This window comes from Pongo abelii, chromosome 3, assembly GCF_028885655.2.
Source record: "Pongo abelii isolate AG06213 chromosome 3, NHGRI_mPonAbe1-v2.0_pri, whole genome shotgun sequence".
Classification (NCBI taxonomy): domain Eukaryota; kingdom Metazoa; phylum Chordata; class Mammalia; order Primates; family Hominidae; genus Pongo; species Pongo abelii.
Genome location: NC_071988.2, coordinates 120,212,836 through 120,231,257, shown reverse-complemented (window position 1 = coordinate 120,231,257; position 18,422 = coordinate 120,212,836).

Here is an 18,422-nt window from a genome sequence, read left to right as displayed (position 1 = left end):
AGTAAAGACAATTGAACAATAGGTACAAATTCCAACATGGATTTAGCCTTATTTACTTATTTATTTTTAAATTTCAACTTTTGGATTCAGAGGGTACATGTGCAGGTTTGCTACATGAGTATATTGCATGACGCTGAGGTTTGGTGTATGAATGATCCCATCACCCAGCTAGTTAGCATAGTACCTGTGATGGTTAATACTGAGTGTCAACTTGATTAGATTGAAAGATACAAAGTATTGATCCTGGTTGTGTCTGTGAGGATGTTGCCAAAGGAGATTAACATTTGAGTCAGTGGGCTGGGAAAGGAAGACCCACCCTTAATCTGGTGGGCACAATCTAATAAGCTGCCAGCATGGCTAGAATATAAAGTAGATAGAAAAATGTGAAAAGAGAGACTGGCCTAGCCTCCCAACCTACATCTTTCTCCCATGCTGGATGCTTCTGCCCTCGAACATCGGAATCCAAGTTCTTCAGATTTGGAACACAGACTGTTCTCCTTGCTTCTCAGCCTGCAGACGGCCTATTGTGGGACCTTGTGATCATGTGAGTTAATACTCAATAAACTCATATATATATATATATACCATTAGTTCTGTCCCACTAGAAATCACTGGCTAATGTAGTACCCAAGAGGTAGATTTTCAACCCTCAAATGAATTTATTTTACAAACATAAAAAAGCATGTCAGAGAAGAATGTCACATGATTACTTAGTCATAAAGGTGAAAAACTTTCAAACTGAAGCTATTGATTATTAATAGATATGCGTATATGTGATAAAACTAAAGATAGGCAAGGAAACTGCAAATTTCAGGATAGCAGGATAATCATTACTTTTTGGAGGAGGGAAGGCAATTTGATCATGCAGGGTTACGCTAGGAGCTGAAGCCATTGGTTTTGTTCTGTTTCTTAAGTTGGGTGACACAGGCATTCATTTCATTATTATTTATACTATTTAGATATATTAAACTTTTCTGTGTGTGTCTCCATGTCCGAATTTCCCCCTTTTGTAAGGACACCTGTCATACTGTAGGGCCCATGCTCATAACCTCATTTTAACTTAACTGCCTCTGTAAAGACCCTATCTCCAAATAAGGTCATATTCTGATGTGAGATACTAGGTGTTAGAATTTCAACCTAGCTTTCTTGGGAAGATACAATTCAACTCATAACGGATGGTAGGTTTATTTCCAACATCTTTAGCTTGAGATTTCTTTGAGACATTTAAGGAGGCAGTTTGATTTATGAATCTGGAATTTAGAGGAGAGGTGTGGAGCACTAGGGGTGTAAAGTTGACAGTAATGAGCGTTCAGGTGATCATTGAGGCCATCAAACTAGGTGAGGTCATTTAAGAAGAGAGCACTGGGTAAGAAGAGATGCCTGAGACCTGGACATTTATGAGAGGGATGAGCCCACCACGGACACTGAGAAGGAGAAACCAAGGAAGCAGGAGAATGCAGTGGGACATAAGCCAAGAAGGGGGCTGTTTCCAGAAGGAAGGAGCAGTCAGTTGCATAATATGCAACTAAGGTCAGTGAGATGAAGATTGAAAGCAGCTTCTGAATGACTTTAGGGGAGCTGTTGTGTGGGGGGGATAAAGTCGAAGCCAGGGGAGGGTAGGTGGGGTAGTGAGTGGGAGAAAAGGAAGTGGCTGAGAGCCTGTGGACTGCTCTTGAAAGGGCTGGCTATGGAAGGGGAAGAGGCGCAGTGTGCGGGCTGGAGGTCCAGGTTGGGGGGTGGGGTGGTTGTATTTTGTTTGTGTCTAAGATGGGAGAGGTCAGATCATGTTTAAATGTTGATAGAAATGATATAGAGGGCTGGGTGCGGTGGCTCACGCCTGTAATCCCAGCACTTTGGGAGGCCGAGGTGGGTGGATCACCTGAGGTCAGGAGTTCGAGACCAGTCTGGCCAACATACTGAAACCTTGTCTCTACTAAAAATACAAAAAATTAACTGGGCATGGTGGCAGGCACCTGTAATCCCAGCTACTCAGGAGGCTGAGGCAGGAGAATCGCTTGAACCCGGCAGGCAGAGGTTGCAGTGAGCGGAGATTGTGCCATTGCACTCCAGCCTGGGCAACAAGAGTGAAGCGAAACTCTGTCTCAAAAAAAAAAAGAAAAAGAAAAAGAAAAAAAGAGAAAGAAACTATATAGGGGATTGAAGATATGAAAAAGGAGAACCCATTGCTTATGGCTCTGAGAAAACAAAATAGACTTCAGAGTATGGGAAGAAGGAAGCTATTCAATCTTAAAGGATGAAAAGGACAGAGTGTGGGTACACATTTAGGTCATGTCTTCCAGGTAGCAGGAAGTTGAGAACATTCTTTTCTCACAACTCCTATTTTCTTGATGTGTAGGAGACAGAGTGACCTGCTGAGAGTGAGTGGCAGGGTCAACGGCTAAAGGACCATAGAGAAGGTTTGAAATCATCATTATAATGAGTGGAACCATAAGTTAATTAGAAAAGTAGAATATGGATTCTGAAAATATTGAAGGCCTAGTGGAGGATGATAAAAATAACTGCTTAGTGTAACAAGCCATGGTATTACGTGATTTTCTCCAGCAATATTAAGTAAACCTGTTAGGCTGTTATAAAAAGCAGCCCCCAAGTCTTAGTGGCTTAATGCAATACATTTTATTTCTTCCTCAAATCTCAGTCTAATGTGAGTGGATGTGGAGTAGGGCAAGGACGCTCTGCTCCTGACAGCCATTCATGGGCCCGCCCAGGCTCTTTCCATCCAGGGGCTCTGCCCTCTTCTGGAGCTGTAGAGTCTCCCCTAGATCCAGCCAGATGATGGAGGAGAAATCATGTAGAGGGTCTTGAGATGTTTTAGGGACCAAGCCTGGAAGTAGCCTAGATCATTTCTGCCCATATACTATTGGCCAGAATTCAGTGACTTTCTGCTCCCCCTCTCTGCCCAGCTCCAACAAGGGCAGCTCAGAAATGGAGCCTATTGGGGTGCCAAAAAAGAGAAGACAAATATTGGTAAGCAATTAGTTGTGTCTACCACGGGTGGGTATTATTATATTGGAGGAACCTGTGGCTCAGAGAGGCTGTAGTTTGCCTAAAGACATACAGCTGGCAAGCAGATGAGCTGGCATTTGAATCTAGGTCTTTGACTCCAGCACCTGAGCTTTTACCTACTATGAATGTAAGTAGATACGAACATATCAACTTTTGTTAAGCAGAATAAGAGACACAAATGGCATTTTATGGGGTGCTTAAAATTAATCAGAAGGGCTGAGAACTGGCCAGGCATGGTGGTGCATGCCTTTAATCCCAGCATTTTGGGAGGCCAAGGCAGGGGGATGGCCTGAGCTCAGGAGTTTTAGACCAGCCTGGGCAACATGGTAAAACCCTGTCTCTACAAAAATTACAAAAATTAGCTGGGCAAGGTGGTGCACACCTGTAGTCCCAGCTACTCGAGAGGCTGAGGTGGGAGGATTACTTGAGCCCAGGCGTCCGAGGCTGCAGTGAGCCACACTTCAGCCCGGGCAATAGAGCAAGACCCTATCTCAAACAAAAAGAATGACTGAGAACCAAGATCAGGCATACAGTGCCCCAATGGGTAGAATTAGTGACCTTTAAAAGAGGATCCAGAAAGGGAGGGCTGCCTCACCCCTACCACCATCTGAGGAAACAACCAGAAGCCACCATCTATGAACTGGGAAGTAGGCCCTCACCAGACACTGAATCTGCCTTAATCTTGAACTTCTCAGCTTCCAGAACTCAGAAATAAATTGCTGTTGTTTATTGAGAAGAAAAAAAAGTGCAGCATAGTGCACTGGATACAGCGAGGACTCCAGAGCTAGGCTGGCCAGGTTTGAATCCCAGTTTAATTGCTCATTAGTTGTGTGTGTTTGGGAAAGTTACCTCTTTGAGCCTCAGTTTTTCTTATCTGTAAAATGGGTTAATAATACTTATCATATAAGTATGCAATTGTTGTATGAGGGTTGTATGAGGATTAAGTGATTTAGCATAGGAATACCTACTGTGATTATTACCAGATGACTTTTGAGATGGGCATATAAGCATGGGTAGGATTCTGTGGCAGGGGAGGTGTAGGCGTGGAGGAAACAATATTTTAAAAGGATAGGAATGGGAAAGTGAGGGGTCCTCAGAAAATAACTGATTTTCCAGTTTGGCCGAGGTAGTGGGATTGCCCGGCTAAGGAACGTCTACTTAATTCCAAAGAGAATATGGAACTTCTGAAGGTTTTGAGCAGGTATATGATACGACTAGGGTTTTATTTTGGGGAACTACAACTGGCAGCCATATAGTGTGAATTATAGTGGGAAAGACTGACTCTATACTCACTGAGTAACCTTCTTGATGGAAATTTTTTCCTAAGTGAGCTCTTATACTGGCAAGCAAATGTGTTGAGCAGCTGATAAAATATTCTAGTTTATTTTACAGTCATATTTCTCAGCATAAATAATATAATCTCATGGTTTATAAATCAGTCTATCCATCCATCCATCCATCCATCCATCCATCCATTGATTGAGTTGCTTATTACCTTAAAATACACCTCCTTCTACCTAGATGTAAGACTTTTAAACATATGCAAATATAGCAGTTAAATAAATAATAAATGAAAATTAAAAATGATATGGAAGAAATGAAAAGGTAGTTATCTAGGATAAAGATCTAGAATAAAATGATAAATCCAACTGATCATCATTAGCTCTAGCATCCTGAAAGTCCAGGCATAAAGGAAATCTGAATTGTGCAGTTCTTATTGACAAATAAAAGAAAATATATTTTTTAAAGACACCACCAGTTTTTTCTTTCTGGAGTCGAATAGAAAATTAGCATATACTTTCTAGTGATGTTCAGTTTTTTAGACAATGAAAAATCAATCTTCATATAGTCATTTCTTTTTTTCTTTATTTTTTAGAAGTTTTTTTGAGACAGGGTCTCACTCTGTTCCCCAGACTGGATTGCAGAAGCATGATCACGGCTCACTGCAGCCTTGATTTCCTGGGCTCAATTGATCCTCTCATCTCAGCTTCCCAAGTAGCTGGGATTACAGACCCATGCCACCATGCCCTGCTAAATTTTGTATTTTTGTATTTTTCTTTTTCTTTTTTGGTAGAGACAAGTTTTTGCCATGTTCCCCAGGCTGGTCTTGAACTCCTGGGCTCAAGTAATCCTCTTGCCTCGGCCTCCCAAGGTGTTGGGATTATAGGCATGAGCCACCATGCCAAGCCCATATAGTCATTTCTAACGACTAGCTGTCATGAGCAGTCCCTCAGAGCCTGATAATTTCTCTGAATTGGTAGAGGAGATTTTCTGAATCTACAAAACCAAAGGCTTGTAAAGAATAATCATGGATGGCTGGGTGTGGTGGCTCAGGCCTGTAATCCCAGCACTTTGGGAGGCTGAGGCAGGCAGATCATTTGAGGCCAGTAGTTCAAGACCAGCCTGGCCAACATGGTGTAACCCTGTCTCTACTAAAAATACAAAACAATTAGCTGGGCGTAGTGGCACACGCATGTAATCCCAGCTACTTTAGAGGCTGAGGGAGGAGAATTGCTTGAACCCGGGAGGTGGAGGTTGCAGTAGCCGAGATCAGGCCACTGCACTCCAGCCTGGGCGACAGAGTAAGAGTCTGTCACCAAAAAAAAAAAAAAAAAAAAAAAATAGAATAACCATAAGTGTTTTGTCCTATACACGTAGATCAAAGGCATAGTAGCAATGAGAAGGCTATGTTTTGTTTGTCACAGAGGATGAAGTCCAGGAGGTATTCTTACCACAGAAATAGTCTAGCTAACTTTTTATTAGAAAAGTAGGTGATTTCAACCTACTTTTAAATATGACATATTTTAACATATAGAAAAGCACAGAAAGTAATAATGAACATCCATGTTTCCACTATCAATAATTCATATTCCCATATTTTCATATTTGAATGTGTTTTTTTTTTCAAGAAAAGCTTGAGAGAGAGAGAGTGGAAGCCTCTTTTTCACTTCATCTGATTCCAGCTGTCTCCTTTTTCACTAGATGTCTTTCTTGTTTTACTGCAGAGGTATACATACATAAACAATATATGATATTAATTTGTATGAATTAGAACTTCACATAAATGGTGTCAAACTATAGGAATTATTCTGCAACATTTTCATCCACTATTATGTATTTGGATTTATTCATCAATATCTACATATAGATGTAGTTCATTCACTATTCTATTATGAAAAATATATATATATTTCTGTTCCCCTATTAATATATATATGAGTTGCTTCCAATTGTTCATTACTACAAATAATGCTGCACTATTATTATGCATAAGGAGCATCCTTATATGCATCTCCTTGAGCACGTGTGCAATAGATTCTCTTAGGAATATATTCAGAAATGAAATTGCAGAATCTTGAGGTATGAATATTTAAAATTCTATTAGATATTATCTAAGTGCTCTCTGAACTGGTTGAACTAATGTATACTACCACCAGCACAATATTAGAGATCTTGTTTTATTCTAGCTCCTGCTTTAAAGTAAAAGCCTTCTTTTGTTAAAAAAAAAGTTGCCATACTTTTTTTTTAAATAAAAATAATGTGTGAATTGGTAGCTCAATGTTTTGATTTCTAGGACCATTGATGAAGAATTTTGTCTTTTCAAACATTTATTGAGCATCACGTATGCTCTTCTGGGAAATGCATGAACAAATCCTTTACCCATTTTTTACACCTGGTTATTTGATTTTTCCCTTATATGTCTGAGTGCCATATATGGTCTTCTTATCATCTAGTTTTGGATTACATGAGTTTTAAATATGTACTTCTCTCTGAGACTTTAAAAAAATATTGGTGGTGTCTTTGCCCTATAGAAGTTTTAAATGTACCAACCTGAAATCTGATATAAGACTAAACTCACCAAAATGATGCCTATATTCCACTTTTTGTTAGATAAACACAATCCTACTTTTGTTATTTCATTATTTGTTTTAGAATAGGCTAAAGTTGGGGAGAACTCATTAGGGTGAGTGGCAAAAGAAATGAGCCAGGCTTCAGGAATATCTCACACACAGCAGCCTGGGGAAGGGACCTCCTGTAGCTAAAGCAAAGGAGATCTCAAGTTCTTTGTTACCGGCAGGAAAAGAAATTGTCCAAAAATGTACACTCAGGCATAGAAGAAAACCTGACACTGTCTTCAAATTATTTCATGTTCTAGAGAACATTAAAAAAATTTGTTTCTTTGAAGGCATATGGACTAGATAGGGAGGGCATAAATTTCATTTTTTTCCATTAACTTGTATTTCCTTTTTCTCAATAACAGGATGTACCATAGGGCCATCGTGTGTTATGTCCTCTCCCGACAGTGCTCCCGCTCTGTTTAACTTCCCTTGACTAATATCCCTGAATCCACCACTCTAAAAAACTTTCCATCTTTTCCCAATAACAACCAGTTAGATGTTTTGATAGAAAAAAAAATTATTCCAATGATAAAAATTACAAAACTCCCAGGAATAGATTTAGAAAGAAATGTCCAGATGAGCTCTGTTGAGGAACATAAAAGATTTTAATTATGGTAGAGAAATGCTGTGGTCCTGGATGAGAACAGTCATTATTGAAAAGATGTCAATTTTCCAAAATTAATAAAATGCCTAAGATAATTGCCAATAAGAATTCTAAAGCATCTTGGCAAAATAATTCAAAATTTATCCAAAGAATAAACTGAATAGTCAGAAAACTTCTAAAAACATGAGTAGGCCCGGCGCAATGGCTCCCACCAATAATCTCAACATTTGGGGTGCCAAAGTGGGAAGATTGCTTGAGCCCAGGAGTTCAATACTGGCCTGAGCAACATAGCAAGACCCCATCTCTACAAAAGTAAATAAATAAATAAATAAAATAAAACCAAGAGTAATAAATTATAACAGACTTGCTAGATTGTTTTAATGTGCAAAATTGGATCAAAACACAAAGTTCAAAAGCACATACAAGAAATTATTAAATGATGAATATGACTTTAAAAATCAGTTTCAAAGGGATGGACAATATATGTTGTGAATAATTATCTAACCAATGTAAAGTTAGATCACTACTTTACACAGTATGCCAGAATAGATTCCATATAAATTAAGGGATTAATTTTAAAAATGAAATCTAAAGGCCGGGCACGGTGGTTCACGCCTGTAATCCCACCACTTTGGGAGGCCGAGGCGGGCGGATGACGAGGTCAGGAGATTGAGATCATCCTGGCCAACATGGTGAAACCCCCTCTCTACTAAAAATACAAAAACAAAATTAGCTGGGCGTGGTGGTGGGCGCCTGTAGTCCCAGCTACTTGGGAGGCTGAGGCAGGAGAATGGCATGAACCCAGGAGATGCAGCATGCAGTGAGCTGAGATCGCACCACTGCACTCCAGCCTGGGTGACAGAGCAAGACTCCGTCTCAAGAAAAAAAAAAAGAAATCTAAAATTATCAAAAGAATTTGGATTTTGATATTTATATATCCTTAAGAGGGCAGATGGCCTTCCTAAGAAAAACCAGAGAATATAATAGAAAAAAGTTAATAGAAATAATTACAAAGGTTCTCATTGGTCATGATGATGATGATGGTGGTGGTGATGAGAAATACAGTTAAAAGAAAAATTACAATATTATCTTTATCTTTAATATGCAGATAAGTCTTATGTCTAAAAGGACACACACTGAACAGCTGAAAAAATGTTCATGCAGAGAGAGGAAGGAAAAACATTCACTTCTTACTTTGCACATTTTTTAAAAAAGAAGAAAATGTAGTAAAATTATTGGCAATTTTTACCCTTTTCCTCCTGTATTTTCCAGGTTTTAATTTTTTGAATAATAAACATGTGCTACTTTGTTTATCAGGCAAAAACTGCATGCTTTTAAAAGTACCTTTAAGGCCTTACAGTAAGCTAAAGGCTTACGTAACTGTAAGAAAGAATCACTCTTAAAAATTAATTTTAAAAAGACAATCATCCCAAATGAAAAATAAGCAAAGGACATGACTATGAAAAAGCAGTTCATAAAAGAAGTAAAAATGGCCTATGGGCATAACAAAATATATTTCACGAGTAATCAAAGCAATACAAATTAAAATAATCATGAGATATCACAGTGGTCTGTGAAACTGGCAAAGATTGAAGAGAAAGAGAAATAATATTCAGAGCTGGTAGAGGTTTGAGGAAACCGCTAAGTAGCGCTAGTGGGAATACAAATTGCTACAATAAGGCAGTTTGACAAATATATTAAATCTCAAAATGTGCTATCTTTTGACTCCAAAATTTTGTCTTTAACAATTTTTCCTAAAAAAAAAATATCAAACAAGAACACAGACTATCAAAATGTTATTTGTAATAGTGAAAACTGGAAAATGACTAAATGTTCATCAATAAGGGAGAGGTTAGCCTGGGTAAGGTGGCTTACACCTGTAATCTCAGCACTTTGGGAGGTCAAGGTGGGAAGATCACTTGAGGTCAGGAGTTCGAGTCCAGCCTGTGCAAGAAAGTGAAACCCCATCTCTGCAAAAATAAATAAATAAATTAGCCAAGCATGCTGGTGTGGGCCTGTAGTCCCAGCTACTAGGGAAGCTGAGGCAAGAGGACCACTTGAGCCTGGGAGTTTGAGGCTGTAGCAAACTGTGATTGCACCACTGCACTCTAGCCTGGGTGATAGAGCAAGACTCTGTCTCTGAAATATAAAAATAAAGTAAAATAAAAAATAGGGGAGAGTTTAAGTAAACAGTGATACCACTATAGAAATAGACTGCTGTACAGCCCTTAAATAATTATTTAGAATTATATTTATGCAACTGGAAATATGTCCACAGAAGAGCGGGAAATACTGGTTATAAAACAGAATTTATAACAATCACATTTTAAAAGTATGTGTGTGCACGTGTCTGCGTGTATGTGTGTGTGTGTGTGTGTGTGTGTGTGTATACAAAAGCAGAGAAAAAACTCTGGAAAGAAATGTCTTCCTCCTGCCCCACTCAATTTTTAAGGGAGCTTTTCTGGATGGTATACAGGTGATCTTGGAGTGGGTTTTCTTTATAATTCCTTTATTTGATCAAAAAGTTTTTAGTAAGCATACATTAGTTTATACTCAGAAAAAAAATAGTGCTAAAAAAACCCCCAACATCTCATAAGCACATCACACCCTCTAGGGCATCCCAGATTCTACCCTGTTTGCTGTACATGTATTTAACTGTGAAGCATTATGGATTCTATTCAGACAGACCTGTGATAGAATCCAAGCCCCAACTCATGAGATGGATGACTTTGGTTAAGGCTTAATTTCTCTAATGTTGAATTTACTTCTCTGTGGTTTAGGGATATGAAAACTATTTCAGAAGGTTATTAGAGGAGGAAATAGGTGCTGAAAACATATGGGCTGCCCCTAACTTCTGTGAGGCCCAGGGGAGTATATAAATGATAGTCCTCATCTCATACGTTAAATGGAATATACTATTACTCTTCAAAGGTATACCTTCATATATTAAGTAATCTTCATAGTGACAAAACTGAAAATTTTGGGTAAAGCTCTGTTTTTTATGTACTTGAAAGGTGGCAAAATATCAACAGATACTGAATTAAATTATTATTGCACACGTGTAGATGTTCTGATGATGAGTTGGTCATGTTCATATGACCAGAAAAATAAAAATACATGCAATTAGTAAGTAATTAGACATTTATTGTCTAAAATTTAGTTTTCATGTCTTCGTGCTTATTTCTGCAGGTGGTTACTACCTCATTTTGTTGCTATAATGAAGAATTTTACCTGATTTATGTTCTATTGAGAGTAAATATCTGAAGGATTAAAATGTAATTTTATTCAAAGTATACATAATTTGCATGTACTTTTAATTTTAAAAGTACATAAGTGGAAATATTAAAATTTTGAATTGCTTTTATTTGTATCTTAAAAAGTTATTTTTCTTCTAAGATTTTTAAAGTATATATTAAATTAAAAGGCAAATACAAATTATAACAAATGACTAACAATTTTTAAAAAATAATTTCAACTTTTATTTTAGATTTGGGGTACATGTGCAGGTTTGTTATGTGGGTATATTGTGTGATGCAGAGGTTTGAGGTAGTTCCATCACCCAGGAAGTGAGCATGGTACCCAATAGTTTTTCAACCCTTGGTCTCCTCCTTCCCTCCCACTTCTAGTAGTTACCACTGTCTATTGCTGCCATCTTTATGTCCATGAGTACCCAGTGTTTATTTCTCATTTATAAGTGAGAACATGTAATATTTGGTTTTCTGTTCCTGAGTTAATTTGCTTAGGATAATAGCCTCCAGCTGCATCAGTATTGCTGCAAAGGACATGATTTTGTTCTTCTTTATGGCTGAGTAGTATTTCATGGTACAGACATACCACATTTTCTTTATCCAATCCACCATTGATAGGCACCTGAGTTGATTCCACGTCTTTGCCATTGTTTGCAGTACGATGACGAACATACAACTGTATGTGTATTTTTGGTAGAATGATTTACTTTCTTTTGGATAATGGGATTACTGGGTTGAATGGTAGTTCTAAGTTCTTTCAGAAATCTCCAAACTGCTTTCCACAGTGGCTGAACTAATTCACATTCCTACCAACAGTGTTCAAGTGTTTTTCTCCAAAGCCTCACCAGCATCTGGTGTTTTTTGGCTTTTTAATAATAGCCATTTTGACTGGTGTGAGATGGTATCTCATTGTGGTTTTGATTTGCATTTCTCTGATCATTAGTGATGCTGAGCACTTTTTTATATGTTTGTTGGCTGCTTGTATGTCTTCTTTTGAGAAGTATCTGTTCATAAAATGACTAACATTTTTAAAAATCAAATTTATTTAAATATGGCTAGATTTTGAATTTTTTAATACATGTAATCAAATCATATTAAATACTTTTATTAAAAATGACATCATTGCCAGGCGTGGTGGCTCACGCCTGTAATCCCAGCACTTTGGGAGGCCGAGGTGGGCAGATCACCTGAGGTCAGGAGTTTGAGACCAGCCTGGACAACATGGTGAAACCCTATCTCTACTAAAAATACAAAAATTAGCTGGGCATGGTGATGGGCACCTGTAATCCCAGCTACTCTGGAGGCTGCGGCAGGAGAATCGCCTGAACCCAGGAGGTGGAGGTTGCAGTGAGCTGAGATCACACCACTGCACTCCACCCTGAGTGACAGAGCAAGACTCCATCTCAAAAAAAAAAAAAAAAAAAGGACATAATTTGCAGTTCTAGTGCTTAATGTCTATCAAGCTGCCAATATAGAGAATTGGTATCGTACTTTGAGCAGAGGTTCTAAAAACTTTTGGTTTCATAATTCCTTTAAACTACAAATTGAGAACTCCAAATAGCCTTTGTTTACATGGAATACTTTATCGATATTTATATCTTAGAATTAATACTGGGAAGTTCTTAAAACACAAGAATACATTAATATAGACACCATTAGCTATCAGAGCAATAATGGCATAACGTGTCTTACAGCCTCTAGAAAACTCCACTGTACACCTATGAAACCATGAGAAAAAAAAGGCAAATAGTGTCCTAAGAAAGAACAGTTCGCTCTCACAGACCCTAAAAGGCTCTGGGGACTTGAGGAGTCCCTAGAACCGCCAACCTAGAACCACATGCTACACATTTAACAACAATATAAATTGTTTAATACTACATCATGACCTTTGTCCTCATGTGCCACTGTTGCAAATACTGTGCTCATCTGTGAATACTTTCGCATCCACCAAATGGAATCTGAAAAGAAGCAAGAAAATGGGCACTCACCACTACTACTAAATGATACTTCATTATGCAAGAATCTACTGCATTAGAGCTACCTAACAGATGGCTCTGACAAGTTAATTTTCTTTTCTCTTACTTAAGTACTTCCTCTACTTTCCCTAGGGACCCTGAGTGGTATTAGTTCCCAGAGCTGTGCCAGCTCTCATCATCATATTCCAAATGCTACTTTCTGGGTCTTCTCAGCCCCAGCCAGTAACTTTCCAGTATCTTCTAATTGGAAATTCAGTTATATTCCCCCTTCCTCAGGGTCTTCTCCCTCCCCCTCTTTCTGGTGCCTATCCTAAACTCCTGGAGGCTTATGGAAAATCCCAGTGAAGCCATCAGAGGAGGAAAATGGGTCCACTCTGGTCTCCTATCACAGCCTCCACCCCATCCCATGTCATCTGGGCCAGCCTTGTTCTTGGTATGCACAGCCCATGGTGCTTGCTCCTACAGATGGTGAGAGCCCATCTTCATATGAGTGTCCATTCTGCTCCCACTTAGCACCACGGAGATGAGGATGCCTCCAAGACTGCAGCCGCAACTTTCTCCCATCACTGACACAAGTCTCATAACCCAGGTCTCCTGCTGCTTGGACCTTCACTTTGACCCAGGCAATCCTGGAGCAGAACTTCTCCTCTCTCTCTCAGTTACCTGCAAAATCTTCTGGGGCACTTGGAAGACACTGGAAACATGGGGGCAGCTATTGGCCCTCTGGTGTTTAGATCTTCCATGCCATTTTCCTGTTGGTCTTCCCCAAACAGAGATCAAATGTCCAGATGAAGAACAGGACATGAGTTCTCTCTGCCTTGGATCTCTTCATGTTTCATGGGGCATCTGGTCACTCTTCCCCCAGGATGTATTCCAGGGTATAGAAGCACAGTACAGGAACTTCATGCTATACTTCATAATTTTCCTTGACTGCAAACTCTTTTCCCTCTCTCTGGCTCAAAGCTCTTTATTGGTCATGATGGCAGAGCAGATGAGGTACCTGCTCTGTATATTCGCATACCCCCTGTAATCTCTCCAGTTTTATGCCAGAGCCCTTAGTGTTTTCCCTAAAAAGCTAAGGTTGTTTTTCTCTTTCCATCTCTATTCTTTCTATCCAGTCTCCATTGGAGCAAATGTAAGCACCATGTCTCTGGGCCTGACAAGAGTAGTCAAGGGGATGAACATTGGCTACGACATTACTATCTGCTGCCTACACTTTACTCACTAGATTTTGTGCTCTTTTCGTCTTTTTTTTTTTTTTTTTTTTTTGGTAAACATAATACGTTTTCAGCTGATTATTGCTTATTCATGAACATAGATCCTTTGTGGTTTGCAATACAGTCATTAAGATCGTTGTACTCTTCGGCTCCCTTGCAGTCACAGGAATGAATTTCATGCTGAAATAGGACCATGAGCCCAAGTGCTGGCTGAGGCCCACTGGGCTGGATCTTCTGGCTTGCCACTTAAAAAGGCTTGCTAGGGCAAGGGTTTTAAGCTACCCGTCTGGTCTCCCCACAGTCCTTCCCTGCTTCCTTGTCCTAGTCACTTTACAATTGCTCCCTCCCGAGCTTGGCTACTTTCCCTAAGGCTTTTTCAAAGGGCCTCTTATGTGCACATCCTCCTATCTTTTCACGCTGAGGATTACTTCAAAGGCTCAACAGCCATGGGAACGGAAGAATGACAATAAAATAAATCCCAACTGCAGAAAGGTTTGCTTTGGCAACTGCTTGATTGTTCTGTAGGTGGGGAGGTGCCTGCTCCGACCTCTGCAGCTCACTGGTCCTCACAGCTCATTACAGATGTTTTCCTTTGGTCTGGTTTCTTACTGTCCCTTCTGAGGCTCTGAGCCCCTACTTCTAGCAGGCTTATGTAAATTTCCCCAGGCCTCAGCTGCTCCTTCTTCCATTGATCCCTTTATCTGTTGCCAAGACTGATTCTCCTAATCTTTCTCTGAGCCTCCGTGTCTCCACTCAGGAGGGGAAAGTCTCAAACACTCTGAAGGTGGGGCACTCTGCTATTTTGTGCTGCAATTTATTTCAAGGTCACTGGGCAGGGTTAGAGTGAGTGACTGAAAGACTGGCCTATCAGAGAACCGGACTATCAGAGAGCCTGCCCATCCAGAGTGCTCAGAAAACACTTGCGGGCCTCAATCTAAATCCTGAAACCCTACCTCCAGTATTGTTGCTTTGTGCAGGGGTTGCCAATTAAAAATAAAAAATAAAACATTGTGTGAACCAAACCAATCACTGGCTGAATTCACCTGACTGATCCCGTTTAGGACCCTGGCAGACTTGCCTGAACTGGGAATTCTTGACCCTTTTTAAATAATGAGGGCCTTCTCTTGTGGTGTTTGTTTGCTTTTGAAAAAGCCTGAGCCATAAAGTCCAGGAATCTGGCCCCACAGCTGCCAGGATAAATGTCTACTTAGACATCCACGGGGATGTCTGTCCTTCAGTTGAACGTGGAGGTCTGGCTAAGTGAAATATTAAATCCTTCTCTTGATGAAATGGGGCCCAGAAAGCCTCCATCTTTCCTTGCAGACCAGGCAGGTCCCTACTGACTGGATGGCTCTTTTGCTGCTACTACTATCAAGTGAATCCAGTGGATAGGGAGGTGAAAAGGCAGGACACCCATTGATCTTTTCGGTTCTTTCCAGAGGTTCCATATCCTAAAAGGATCCCTTGGCTTGCCTCTCATGGCTGCTGCCTTTCCCTTCCCCACTGACTCACCCACACCATGAAATGTCAGTGCAGCTGGACAAACACAGAGTGCCCAAGTTAAAGCAATAAAGACCTTTCCTGGGGCCTCAAGCATGTTGATGATGAGAGATTGTTTCCTAAAAGAAAACAGTCCCACAGAGCCTATGCCACCTGCTATCAGACACTTCCTGCCTGTGTGATATAATTTGAGAGTTGGGCTGGGCATGGTGACTCATGCCTATAATCCCAACACTTTGGGAGGCTGAGGCAGGAGGATCATTTCAGCCCAGGAGACCAGCCTAGGTAACAAAGCAAGACCCTGTCTCTACCAAAAAAAAAAAAAAAAAAAATAGCCAGGCACAGTGGCAGGCAGCAGGAGGTTGAGGAGGAAGGATTGCGGGAGCCCAGGAGTTTGAGGTAGCTGAGAGCCATAATGGTGCCACTGCACTCCAGCCTGGGTGACAGAACAATACCCTGTCTTGAAAAAGAAACAAAATTTAAAAATTGAAAGCAATCTTTTATGATGCATTCTCTAAATGGCTCTGAATTGTTTAGGAGGTAAATTATTTTAGTTTTGTGTTTTGTTTGCACTAAGCTAACTAAAAAAGTACTAGGACAATAAGTGACCCATGTGAAATTCTGTCCATGCAATATTAGATCAAGACATGGACTAATATGGCAATTTCCAGGAGTCCTGATCGTGTGTGTGCATGCGTGCATGCAAGTGCACTAAGAACTCATTGGAAATATAATGACAGGTGAAAATTACACTCACCAAATTCCTCTCAGGGAAAGTACTGCATGTGGTTCAAAGAAATAAAGCTCTTATACAGCCACTTGGATGGAGAATTAGAACCTCTAAGAGGCACCCTTGAATAAAAATAGTTGGTCAACTAACTACGGTCTAAGGAAGATGAGTGCAATTAACACTAAGCTTTTGTTTCCCTTAGTGAGGTGCGGCCAAGGCAGGATTGCTGGGTCAACAGAGGAGATGCTGAGTCCTGGCATCCATGTCCTCCTGCTCCACCCATCTGCCCAAACATTTTATCATCTCCCGCAAACATTAAGCTGAAAATCCTAGAATATTTTTAAAATATTAATTTGAAACAGTGTCAAAATGTCAGCTTGCCAAGGAGCTCGCACCTGTTGGCTGAGACCCTGGACCTCAGGAGTCTGACCTCTTGGAGATTTGACTGGTTCGTATCATGGAGGCAGCACTGCTCATCTGGAGAGTTTTTAAAACTAGGTGATTTGAGTGTGTCCTGGTTCCAGAGCGCCCTCTTGGGGAGTGGATAGTAGATTGGGAGATCTCAGAGAATATATGCTTTAGGGATAAAAGAGGAAACAGGACATATGTGCAGTTATTCAGTCAATTTTTACAGGACATTGCATCTAATGATACTAAACACCCTAGTTCTATTACCCCTGGTGTAAAAGTAGGTAGCTGGGCAGACATGAGCAGGGTAGGACAGGTCCCCCACAAGGAATATCAGGTGACCATCAGGTGACGCTCAAGTGGTTGTTAACTTTCACTCTAAAATAATAATTGGACACAGCTGGCACCAGAGAACGGCAGTCTCCCATTAGATAGAAAACACCTGAAGTGGGTGATCAGCGGCTTCCTGATAAGATTTCAGGAGCTGAGTAAGTGGACTCAAGCACGTGCCCTAAAAGGCAAAATGGTGGTATTTAACTGGTATATGAACTCCTTCTAAGAACATTCGGCTGGTGTATTAGTCTGTTGTCATGCTGCTATGAAGAAATACCCAAGACTGGGTAATTTATAAACAAAAGGGATTTAATTGACTCACAGTTCCACACGGCTGGGGAGGCCTCAGGAAACTTACAATGATGCCAGAAGGGGAAGCAAACACATCCTTCTTCACAGGGTAGCCGGAGAGAGAAGTGCTGGCAGGGGAAAGCCAGACGCTTATAAAACCATCGGATCTCATGAGAAGTCACTATCATGAGAATAGCATGGGGTAACCACCCCCATGATTCAATTACCTCCCACTGGGTCCCTCCCATGACACATGGGGATTATGAGAACTACAATTCAAGATAAGATTTGGGTGGGGACACAGCCAAACCATATGAACTGGGAAGGGAAAAACACCTCAAATGAACATGCACAAAACTTCGGTAAGCACACTGCACATGTAGCCCCTCCTAAGTCCTGGCAGGCCACCACATGCAGACAGCCTGTCCCAAGGTAAAAATCAAGGGAGAGAGACACAAACCCTGGAACCATGCCAATGTATAAACCCCCAAGTGAAGGGCTGAAAGCACACTTGGATCTTTCAAGTTGCCTGCTTGACCCCTCTTCCAAGTATACTTTACTTCCTCTGGTTCCTGCTCTAAAACTTGCTTTGGTCTCTCACTCCACTTTATGCCTCTCCAGTGAATTCTTTCCTCTGAGGAGGCAAGAATCGAGTTGCTGCAAACCCATACGGATTCACTGCTGCTAACACTGGCACCATCTCATTCTCACCAAGACCCACCTGAGGTGAGTTGACTCCACATAAATAGTCTCTGGGCCCCACACCTGGAGCTCCCACCAGTCGGAGTTAGGAAGGCAGGTAGCTGTACTATAGGTAAATGGACGAGGTGGAAGAGAAAGGGCCTGCAGAATGAAACTTTTCAGAGATTCTGGAGAGGCATCTGGGCCATGGGTAAAGACATCCGCAGACAGGCTGAATATGATGGACCTCCTCTGTACCCAGAAGCTATGGTCTGAACATTTGTGTTCTCTCACCCACAATCTATTATTGAAACCTAATCACCAAAGCAATAGTATGAAGAGGTGAGGGCTTTAGGAGGTGATTAGGTCATGAGGGCAGAGACACATGAATAGGATTAGTGCTCTTATAAGAGAGTCTAGAGGGAACTTATTCGGCCCCTTCTGCCACGTGAAGACACAGCTGGAATGCATCATCTATAAGGAAGGGGCCCTCACAGGACACCGAATCTGC